Source organism: Mastomys coucha, unplaced genomic scaffold (assembly GCF_008632895.1).
Source record: "Mastomys coucha isolate ucsf_1 unplaced genomic scaffold, UCSF_Mcou_1 pScaffold8, whole genome shotgun sequence".
Lineage (NCBI taxonomy): Eukaryota > Metazoa > Chordata > Mammalia > Rodentia > Muridae > Mastomys > Mastomys coucha.
In genome coordinates this window covers 17,066,437-17,077,959 of record NW_022196914.1, presented here as the reverse complement: position 1 = coordinate 17,077,959, position 11,523 = coordinate 17,066,437, and the positions used below count along the sequence as shown (strand labels likewise).

At 35.3% G+C, this 11,523-nt stretch overlaps 1 protein-coding gene across 2 annotated transcripts in view; it reads right to left on the bottom strand.

Moving 5' to 3' along the window:
• Positions 1 to 11,523, bottom strand: part of Cdh12 (cadherin 12) — a 1,081,833-nt gene that overhangs the window by 310,129 nt on the left and 760,181 nt on the right. The window lies entirely within an intron of this gene.

Sequence of the window (11,523 nt, the reverse complement as noted above, 5' to 3'; positions counted from 1 at the left end):
AACTATGGAGCAGAGACTGAAGGAAGGACAATCCAGAGATTGCTCCACCTGGAAATCCTTCCCATATTCAATCATCAATCTGTCTTGTTATTTCATGTGACTTGTCCTTCTTGGAATATGTGTGTCAATTAAATTGCTCCAAATACATTGTTTTCTCTGATAGTATTTTTCATGTTTCTATGATATTTGTACTTTAGTGAAAGTAAGGCAATAAATGTGATTATGTTAAAGAAATTATCTCTCTTCATCTCTCTGGGCCATATCTAATCTGTTAGAATATCTAATAAAACAAGTTTATTTTTCCTAAGTAAGAACAAGAAAGAATATATGGTGCCAGAAAATGATGTATTGTTTTCTGGACTATTAACCTATTGTCTCACCCTATGATTTTTACGTTTGCATTTCACCTCTCTCTCTCTCTCTCTCTCTCTCTCTCTCTCTCTCTCTCTCACACACACACACACACACACACACACACACACACATTACATGGCATTATTCATTCTCTTTTTGTCTTATTTTGTGAAGTATCTTGACTCCCCAGGTGTTGTTACAAAAAAAACTTTCTTGAGAAAAAGAATTGAGTATAAGATTCTGAGTTGTTGTCTGAGTTTCTGAAAATAGTTTTCTGCTGTCATTATGTTTCAGCATCTGTTTTGTCTGAGTTTCATCCTAGCTAGCACTCAGAGTTTGTTGTAAACAGGGTAAAGCAGCAGCACAATCAAGACAATGTTACCCAGGTTTCAAAGACAGTCGTCTATATTAGATCACTAAACCACATTTCTTAAACTCGTAATTATATTAAAACTGACTGATTTCAAAATCACATGGTAAAGCAAAGGACAAAAACTATGATGCACAAAGGAAATCAGTTTCCAGCTCAATAGTCATCCATGACCTGCAATTCTTCCTTTGGAAAAGTTCCTCATTATATATAAGCATATATATATATATATGCTGAAGAGCAAAATCAAGAAAAAAATAAGTATTAAAGAGGGCCTCAGCCCTGTGAAGGTTCTGTGCCCCGTGTAGGGGAATGCCAGGGCCAGAAAGTGGGAGAGGGCAGGGTGGCAGGCATGGGGAAGTGGGAGGCAACAGGGGTTTATTTTTGTTTGTTTCTTTGTTTTTTGGAGGGAAAATGGGGAATGGAGAAATTTACATGTAAATAAAGAAAATATCGAAAAAAAAAACAAACAAACCACCATAGCTCTGTTATACTTATTGGTTAAACAAATGCAAATTGAGTTTCCAACTTGGCAGTGTCTTCCTATAAAGAAGAGCTATGCCCTGTGAGAAGTGGGACTCACAGTGTCAGAGTGCGGATGAAAGGAGAGACCCAGTGAATCTGAGAGCATTGAGTTCCTAAAGTCTGATAAGGTTTCTTTCCCAGTAGAACTAGCCTCTGTACTTCACATGAAGAAATTAACCCGCACTGCCTAAGGGAGTGGTAATGGCCTCCCCTCAAGCAGTTTATTGGCATGACTGCTGAGTTTCCACCTCACTACTTCTTTGATTCTAGTTCTGTTAGTGGGGTTATGACCCAGTTCATCTCTAAAGGTGAAGAGCAATATGCCATTTATGAGAAAGCACCAAAAGAACCATTTTATTTTTTCTAATTTATATAGATAAAAATCTGAACACATATGGGTATATTAAGATACTACAAGTGTAGAATAGAGGGGGAATGAAAACAAAGATGATGCACTGGGATAGTTTGCAAAAAGTCTACATTAAATACTGAAGGTGGTAAAGTTTGAATTCTGGCCTTTTGCTTCCTTCATTAAATGAAACATGAAATAAAACATTACCCAATTAAAATGAATGTAATATGCTGACTTGCCTTGGTTTATTGCAGGAAAAAATATAATGAAATGTTTAAGGAAAATATAATTTACAGGGAAATTTGTATATTTCCTATTTACCCATGTATGGGGGAACACAGGAAACACCTTCCTCCATCATTGTGGAAAGAATATCCAGCAGAGGAAATCCAATATCCAAGTGATCACTTTTCTATAGAGTTCAACCTTAGACTGTCATTGGATTAGGAAATTTGAATAGGTCATGATTAATTGGATCTCTGAATGACAGAGCAAAATGAAATATTCTCAAAGTGTAAATGAGGTTTATCTCGTCACCTTAAAGGTTACTAATGAAAAGAACAACGGGGATGTTATGACAGTCAGACCTTAGGCGTTATGTAGGAGATCACCCTTTTCCTAGGAAGAAGGCAGAAGAAGCTAACATGTAATGCTCACATCAAAACTCACTAATACTAAGATAAATGCCTTTAATTTCTCATTTTACCCATATAGCTAAGAAATTTGTATGTGAAGTGGAAGCAAACATACAAAACAAAACAAAACAAAGCAAAAAGGAAAAGTCAAAAAACAAAAGATATAACCCAAGGCTTAAAAAGCAGAACCACCAACATCGTAAATTTGCTGCACTTGGTGCCCTTTCAGTCTCAAAACCTCTTGAATGAAATTATGTCTGGGGCCATTTGAAAAAGAACCGCATTGTACACCTATATATTTACACTACTAGTCATTCCAGACTCTTTCCAAAGTGACCTGAATTCTTTTAGTACCATAATTGTACAACAACAACAACAACAAAAAAAAGTCATCCTCCATTTGGGTGAAAGAAAATGGCTTTGAAGGTGCATTAATTATAAAAGAGCCAAATTGCTACTTTGGTCTCTATGGAGCACAGTGCTCAGGAAGCCTAGGTAATAAATGGAGGTTAATTCGTCTATTACATGGCTGGGCCTATTGTTCCCAACCATTCATAATCTAATCATTTCTCCAACCTAAAATTTACTATTGAAATAAATAGCCTTGAATCTCCTGATTCACAGAGCAAGTGCTACTATGGTGAGAAAGGTCAAGTGCAAACCATTAGTATTGCCAAATTCCTACAGGGCTTACAATGATAAATGCTATCGACAAGGACTTGAAAGACATGGGGATGGTGATCAGATTCCCATTCAACTTTCCTATTTGGCCTGTGGAGAAGACAGATGGGTTTTGGATAATGACAATGGATTATCATAAACTTAACCAGGTGGTGACTCCAATTGTAGCAACTGTACCAGATGTGATTTCATTGCTAGAACAATTAGCATATCCCCTGGTACCTGGCATAAGCTATTTATATAGAAAATGCATGTTTTAGTACTGTGGGAAAATAACTAAATTAGCAGTTTGCTTCTGGATTGCAAGGCCAACAGAGTGGACCTACTATCCTCTCTTTTGAGTGTATTAATTCCCAAGTTCTGTATGATAATAAATTTCACAGTTATTTTGATCATAGTTTCCTTTATTAGGCAATATGATACCTCATACATAGATAACGTTTTGCTGATTGGATATTGAAAATGAAAGGTAGCATGTATTCTATACTTTTAATAATTTACCTGTGAATAGGATATGATATAAAGGTGGCAAATGGTCAAAAGACTTCTACATCATTGAAATCTCTAGTGGCATTGGAGAATAATGAGATATCTCAGCTAAGATAATACTGATCCTTGTGATATTGTCTGACCAAAAGAATGGCATGGAATGTTCTTACCATGCATGCCTGTGTGTATGTAGGTGTGTGTGTGTGTGTGTGTGTGTGTGTGTGTGTGTATGTGTGACTATGCACATGTAAGTGCGTGTGTGTGTGTGTTTCGATGTGTATGTGGTTTCAGAGATGAAATTTTCCTTTCCTGTAAGTTACTAGTTCTTTGTCTAGAAGTAGAACTAAGTGAAAATTTCCCCTTTCACAGTAACATGCCCATCAATATTGGCATGCTAGTCTTGATTTCACAGGCATTCCTAAGAGAAACTGTCCTATAACAGATCTAAAGTTATTCTTTCCCTACATTCTTTCCACTATTACCTCTTCTCTTATGTTCCCTCGTCACAGGTGCAATAGCTGTGAGATAATTTTATCTGTTGGGGTTGCTGATCTCTACATTTTTTCCAATGGTGGTTTTCTGTGATGGCCTCCATTTTGCTATAAAGAGAGATAAGTTACCTCTTAGGAGAGGTAGTTCTGCAGGAAGTGTGCTTTGGACTGTGCACTAAATTTATATTTTGATACCCACAGATCAGTTCATCTTCCAGCCCTCATTACAACCTCATCACAAATGTTTTTTTTTTTTTTATTTTAGTAGATGGAAGTGTATACAGAGATCCACAACTGTTTCACTAGAGCAAATTATGTGTTTTTGATCAAGTAAACTGTAAAGTGTACACAGTATTGCAATATTATCAACAAAACTGGTGTATATCCTGTTATATACCAGTCCTATTCCACTTTAGTGTAATTCATATGTATGTTTTAGAGCTGACTGTCAGGGATTGGATAATTTATGGAGGATACAATCTCTATGGAAGATTAATTCTCCCTCTCTCAGCAGCCAGGGACTACTTTAGCTCTTCATCCAAGAATGGAATGTTATGAAATTTCTCCAATCAATATTTACATATCAATTGGTATACATTTATGGGTTTTGTTTAGACAACATTGTTGACAGATGTAATATACAAGGACCCCTGACAAATGTAAAACATGCTATCTGGAAGCAGAGTTCCTGATTCTCTGCTCCTACCTTTTTTTCTATCTCTAGTTTTGTTATTATCCCTAAGCCTTGGCTATACAGATTGGCTTGTAGATGAATCTATTGGGTTTGAACAAAACATGGCCATTTTTCTCTGAAATTTTATTTTTATGAGTTTCTGGAATAGTATCCACCTGCTGCAAAAAGAAACTTCGTTAAAGAGAGGTAAAGGTTTCATTTATCTTTTTTTATTATTTTAATGTAGTATATGTTTTTATTTTTGACAAAAAAATTGAAAGTGATAACAAGTCGAAAACACTATAGACAAATGCCCAGGAATACCTAGTATATAATACATAATTATATACTTAAATATAAGAAGTGTAAATTAAAATCTAATATAATATATTTAATTAGCAAATACAACTTGAGATGGTAATATGTTTGTAGGAAGGTGATCAAAGTGGTCTCATAGATGGCTTATCATTTTCTTATCATTTACAATGAGTAGTAGCAACTCCTTAATCACACAGCATTCACATTTTCCAGTCCCAAAGACCTTCTTTTGTTTCCATTTTTAATTAGATGTTTTCTTTATTTACATGTCATACAATATTTCCTTTCCCAGGTTCCCCTCAAAAAAATAAAATAAAATAAAATAAAAACAAAAACAAACCCCTCTCCCCCTGCTCACCACCCCACCCTCTTCAGGTTACTGGTACTGGCATTCCCCTACACTGGGGCATAGAACCTTCACAGGGCCAAGGGCCTCTCCTCCCATTGATGACCGACTTGGCCATCCTCTGCTATATATATATATATATATATATATATATATATGCTGCTGGAGCCATTAGTCCCACCATGTGTACTATTTGGTTGGTGGTTTAGTCCCTGGGAGCCCTGAGGGTACTAGGTAGTTCATATTGTTGTTCATCCTAAGGGACTACAAGTCCTTCAGCTCCTTGGGTCCTTTCTCTAGCTCCTTCATTGGGGACCTTGTGCTCAGTCCAATGGATGGTTGTGAGCCTCTACTTCTGTATTAGTCAGGTACTGTCAGAGCCTCTCAGGTGATAGCTATATCAGTCTTCTGTCAGCCAGCACTTGACTGCATCCAAAATAGTGTCTGGATATGATGATTGAATATGGGAAGGATTCCCAGGTGGAGCAGTCTCTGGATTGTCCTTCCTTCAGACTCTGCTCCATAGCTTGTCTCTGTACCTCCTTCCATGGGTATTTTGTTCCCCCTTTTAAGAAGGAACAAAGTATCCACACTTTGGTCTTCCTTTTTCTTGAGTTTCTTGTGGTTTGTGGGTTGTACTTTGTGTATTCGGATCTTCTGGGCTAATATCCACTAATCAGAGAATGCATTCCATGTGTGTTCTTTTGTGATTGGGTTACCTCACTCCGGATGATATTCTCCAGGTTCATCCATTTCCCAAGAATTTCATAAATTCATTGATTGTAATAGCTGAGTAGTACTCCATTGTGTAGATGTACCACATTTTCTGTATCCATTCTTCTGTTGAGGGACATCTGGGTTGTTTCCAGGTTCTGGCTATTATAAATAAGGCTGCTATGAACATAGTACATAGCATATGTGTACATATGTGCCCTTATTACATGTTGGAGCATCTTCTGGGTATATGCCCAGGAGTGGTGTAGCTGGGTCCTCTAGTAGTACTATGTCCAATTTCCGGAGGAACGGCCATACTGATTTCCAGAGTCGTTGTACCAGCTTGGAATCCCACCAGCAATGAAGTAATGTTCCTCTTTCTCCACAACCTTGCCAGCATCTGCTATCACCTGAGTTTTTTATCCTAGCCATTCTGACTGGTGTGAGGTGGAATCTCAGGGTTGTTTTGATATGCATTTCCCCAATGAAGGAGCTAGAGAAAGGACTCAAGGAGCTGAAGGGCTTGCAGTCCCTTAGAATGAACAACAATATGAACCTAGTCCCTACTCCCTCAGAGATCCCAGGGACTAAACCACCAACCAAAGAGTATACATGGTGGGGCTAATGGCTCCAGCAGCATATATATATAGCAGAGGATGGCCAAGTCGGAGGAGAGGCCCTTGGCCCTGTGAAGGTTCTATGCCCCAGTGTAGGGGAATGCCAGGGCCAGTAAGCAGGAGAAGGTGAGGTGGTGAGCAGGGGGAGTGGGGTGTGAACAGGGGTTTGTTTTTGTCTTTGTTTTCTTTTGTTTTTTTGAGGGGAACCTCGTAAAGGAGATATTGTATAACATGTAAATAAAGAAAACATCTAATAAAAAAAGTGGCAATAAACAAGGTTGAACATATGTCTTTGCAGTAGGGCATTGGGTCTTTGGAGCACATGTCAAGGAGGAGTATAATTGGTAATGTGGTAGCAATATTTTTAGCTTTTGAGGGGTTATTCTCAGAGATATCTACAATAACTTTACCAGTTTGCAATTCTATCAATAATAAAGATATCTATCACTGAATAAAGATACACATTTCTCTATATCCTCATTAGCCTTTGTTGTCCATTACAGGAAAGTGTACATTTTACCCAAGTAATTTTACATAGTTTTCTGAGGCAATGGCTAATATAACTCTTCTTGTATTTTGGATGGCTGTGTCAGTCATATTAGTATATGTATGACTTTATTAAGTCATAAGTTTAAATTATATTCTTTATCTATGCTGATCCTTCAAGTATGATCCTTCTAAGCACAATACTACTTACTTAGATACAAAAAATTGAACATTATTATGTTCTGTGACTTCATATTTTAAAAAATTAAGTTTACATTCTGTTTGCACTAAAATATGGTTTCCTAGGATCAATGAAGTCTTTGAAGGCTCAGGTCTTACAAAACCTTCTCACATTCTATCCTTCGGGAAAAAAGGTAAATTGTCAAGACTCATCTCAGGTTCGTTCACATCTGTGAAGCTTTTCTTGTTTTCCTGAATGTTCTGCATCTAATCACATTCTTTCCAGTACCAAAACAATCTCAAAAACTATGTCCATTGTACTAAAACAGAAAAATATTAAAATTTTAGCACTTGAGAAAAAATATTTTCTGCTGAAGCTTGATTATTTGACTTAACACATAAGATTTATAATTTGCTGTCTTTTGACATTATTTTATTTAAAGCCTTGATTTTCTTATGTTTAAATTGCAGATAGTAATAAAAATCTTCATCATTCTATTTTGAAGGTTATGCAAGTTTATCTATGTAAAGCAATTAAAATAGTGCCCAAAGGAAGCATTTAATAAATTTACCTATTTTAATTGCAACTTGGGGACCTTCAAATCTCCATTTATCCTCAAATGGCTTAATATTGTCTCAAGTGATAATGCATTCTACATCAACATTTTTTTAGGAAAAGGTAATGGGTCTGAAAGCATAGTCTGCATGTGATTTAATTTTATATATTTCTTTTAGAAAATAAAATTTGAAGAAATACTGTTAGTTGTAGTCCATCTAGTTGTTAAAATGACAAGTCAGTAATTTCTGTAAGAATAAATGAGCAGTATTTTCTAGAAGCACACGCCAATGCTCTGTCAAAACAGTTTTATAGACATGCAGTTACTTCAACTTGTGCAAATCCAAGTAATTATGGGTTAATGTGCATATGTTCATATTTTCTTGATTTTATTACTTTCCTTTCTTTTTCCCTTGCACTTTAATTGATAAAACCCCAGACTGTATTTTCAGTTAAAATGTGTATTAAATTATAAAAACAATCTTAGATTCATCCTGAGCATTTTACTAAATCAAAACATTATTTTGTTGAAAGGACTATCATTTTCATTGGATATTCCTCCTTATTTTCAAATAGAGATACTCTAATATTCATCATAAGCAATGCCATAATATGAATTGTCCTTGAATAAGTGCCAACCCTTAGTATCTTCCAAAATTAAAATCTAAAATCATCAATGCTTTTTTCATGGCATCTAAATGATGCCAGCTTTTCACGTGACTAGATTGTGTGAGGCCATCTTTTGGTATAGATAAATTAAACTCATTATCTCTCCTATGATGTGACTTTCAATAGAAGACATCTGATGATTATATTATTTTATGTTTTTCTAAAGAGAAACAGAATATCAAATTTGAGGCTCATTGATAGCATTTATCTGACCTCTCTACTTGGTATTTCTCAGCTTTCTATTTTCCTCAGTCCTCAATAATATGTATTAATCTTTTTATAAACAGTCTCAAAGCTGTTTTTAAAATGAGAAGGAATGTAAATAAATTTATGTTTGTTTACAGACATGCATACAGTGCCTTGTATTAGTCTCTGTATTGCCATAATTCTATTGCCAAATCCAGAAGCATCAACATATTATTTAAACTTTAATTAGTTTTCTTATGAGAAAGAGATCTTGGTAACTATTATTTCATTACATTAGAAATACATCTTGTCATGGGAACTTTGTGTACCTATTATCAATGTGAGTTCACATACCAATAGAAAATGATAACATTTAGATGCAATAGTTTAGATATTAAACCTACTCCTTTCTGATTCTATTTATAAATTATTTATCATTCAGTCTAATGATTGACTACATACAGTCATAAAAGTTCCAAAGATAAAATTCTAAAATATTAAGGAAAAATTTCAAAATCCCTAGATAGATTTCATTTGTAACCATTGGAAGGGGAAATGAACCTGTATAAGGACAACATAAAATTTGTCTAAAATTTTTTAGTGTATCACCAACAGTTCTCATAATTAAAGGCTACATATCTGACTTGTCAAAAACAAAGACTATGGATGGAAATTTGAGGTGATGCCAGAAAACATATACAGAGCTATAGTAGATGATATTTGTGGAGTAGAGTTGGAAACACATACTCTTCTGTCATTATTCTGGATTCCTAATCTTATTAAATGAATAAATTAATGAACCACATGGAATTCTCTTACCCTAGGGATCAGAGAAGCAGGTCCTGTATGCAGTACATTCAGGGTAGTGCATTTGGACCTATTCCCTCAAAAGTGTATGAGAGAGTTTTGTGGTTAGTACTTATGTAAGCACTGACCGTAAGTCATTCTGAATTGGATGCCTTGGTCTTCAGGGTTCTACCATCTGATTCATTTATTTTTTATGGTCTACTCAGCTTCTGGGTTTTCATAATGCTTAGCGTAAATAATGATCAACTATCATGGTTTCTATACTTAGTTCTGAATTGTTCTGTTACTTTTCTGGCAACTTCTGTTTGTAGTTTCATGTAAAAACAAGTTCATGCCTTTCTATCATTTTAGTCATTATTTATGCATTTATATACATGTGTATGTGTTTATTTGTATTTGTTTGTTTGTGTGTATTAGTAATAACCAATGAGAAAGAACACACAAATTTGAGAAGGGAGGGAAAGCATGGAGAGTTGAGAAAGAAATCAATGTAATTATATATTAATTAAAATTAAAATCAAGTTAAGAGCTTTTTAAATAAACCAATCACACAATCAAAGTTAATAAAAAGTTTTTGTTTGTTTAGTTTTGTGTGTGTGTGTGTTTAGAAAAACATACTTTCTGTATATTCTGAAATGCGTAAAATTGTAACAAATAAAAATAAAGGGAAATGTTTATACAGTTTTTAGACTCTGGGCATAAAACATTTTTGTGTGAGTTCTCCACAGTCATAAGGAATTTTAGAGTTATTTCTTCCTAAGCAGGGATTTAAGAGATCAATCAAGTATCTTTAAAGGAAACTGTGGTGGCCAAGGGACTAAATCTCCAGCAGGAGTGAAGACCTAATATTCCATTTTGGTGGAAAATCTTTCGAAAGTGGAACTATGAACTACCTTAGGAAGGAGGGAACTTCTGTAGGAAGGAAGGTGTGCTCAATATACCACATGCTAGGGCGATAGCTAGGCTAACTCTGTCTCCTAGCTCCAGCCACATAATTAGATCGAAGGCTGAATGAATTTAGACTGAGGTCAATTTTCTCAGTAGGTGAAAGTTTTTTGTTTTTTATTTATTCATTCATTCATTTATTTATTTATTTCCATTTCCTGTCTCTTCTTGCCAGTGCTGTTCAGAACATAGCAAGCCTTCCTCTGGTACTGCAGACTTCCACACTTCACTAAAGGCACGTGAACATTTGTTGCCTTGTGGCAGACCTCTGTGGCACCAGCTCAAAAGGTGTGACAATTTTTGTTGTGCTGCTTTATTTTGTTTATTTTTATTATTTTTCTTTTCTCCTCTACTCTTCTGGGCAATGATACAGCTGATGAGAATTACTGCTTGTCTGCCTTAGGGTGTTTTTCTTTAAAACTCTATTAAAATTGTTCCTGGACCAAAAGAAAAAAAGTCAATAGAAAGAAGTACTATACAAACAAGACAGAGGGTGTAACAAGAATGCTGCCAAGCAGGGTGAGCTGTGTTTGATCCCAGAAACTACAGTGGACATAGGCAGTAGACTCACCCAAATTGTTCTCTGACCTACATACATTCATTGGTACTTAGGTTCAGGCAGAGGTGCACATACAATCAATAAGTAAATAATAAATATAATAAATAAATAAATAAATAATAAAGCCTAGAGAACTATTGCTGAAGCATAAGCAAGACACTATAAACATATTAAAAATAAACTCTATATAGTATGTCACATTTTAAAGGGAAGCATTAGGGACATAGCAGGATTCTGACAGAATATGAAATATAATATTTATGCCTGAAGATTTACCCTTGAATTTGGAAATGGACAGAAATTACAGACTGTCTGTGAAAAATAACACACTATGCCCATACGTTTAATGTAGTTAAAGCATTTTAAATTCTTGTCCTCAAAAATGGAAATCAAAACATAAACTATTTTTATCAAAAGAAATGGGATAATTTGAAAATCGAAGTGAAAAGAGGAAATGGGATATTGCAAAGCTTACCCAGGCCAGAGTCAGGAAGGGAAACCAAGTCTGTTGGATTTCAATTACAGTGGTTTAGTCACTGGTTTGTTCAACTCCTGTGCAAAACATCCATA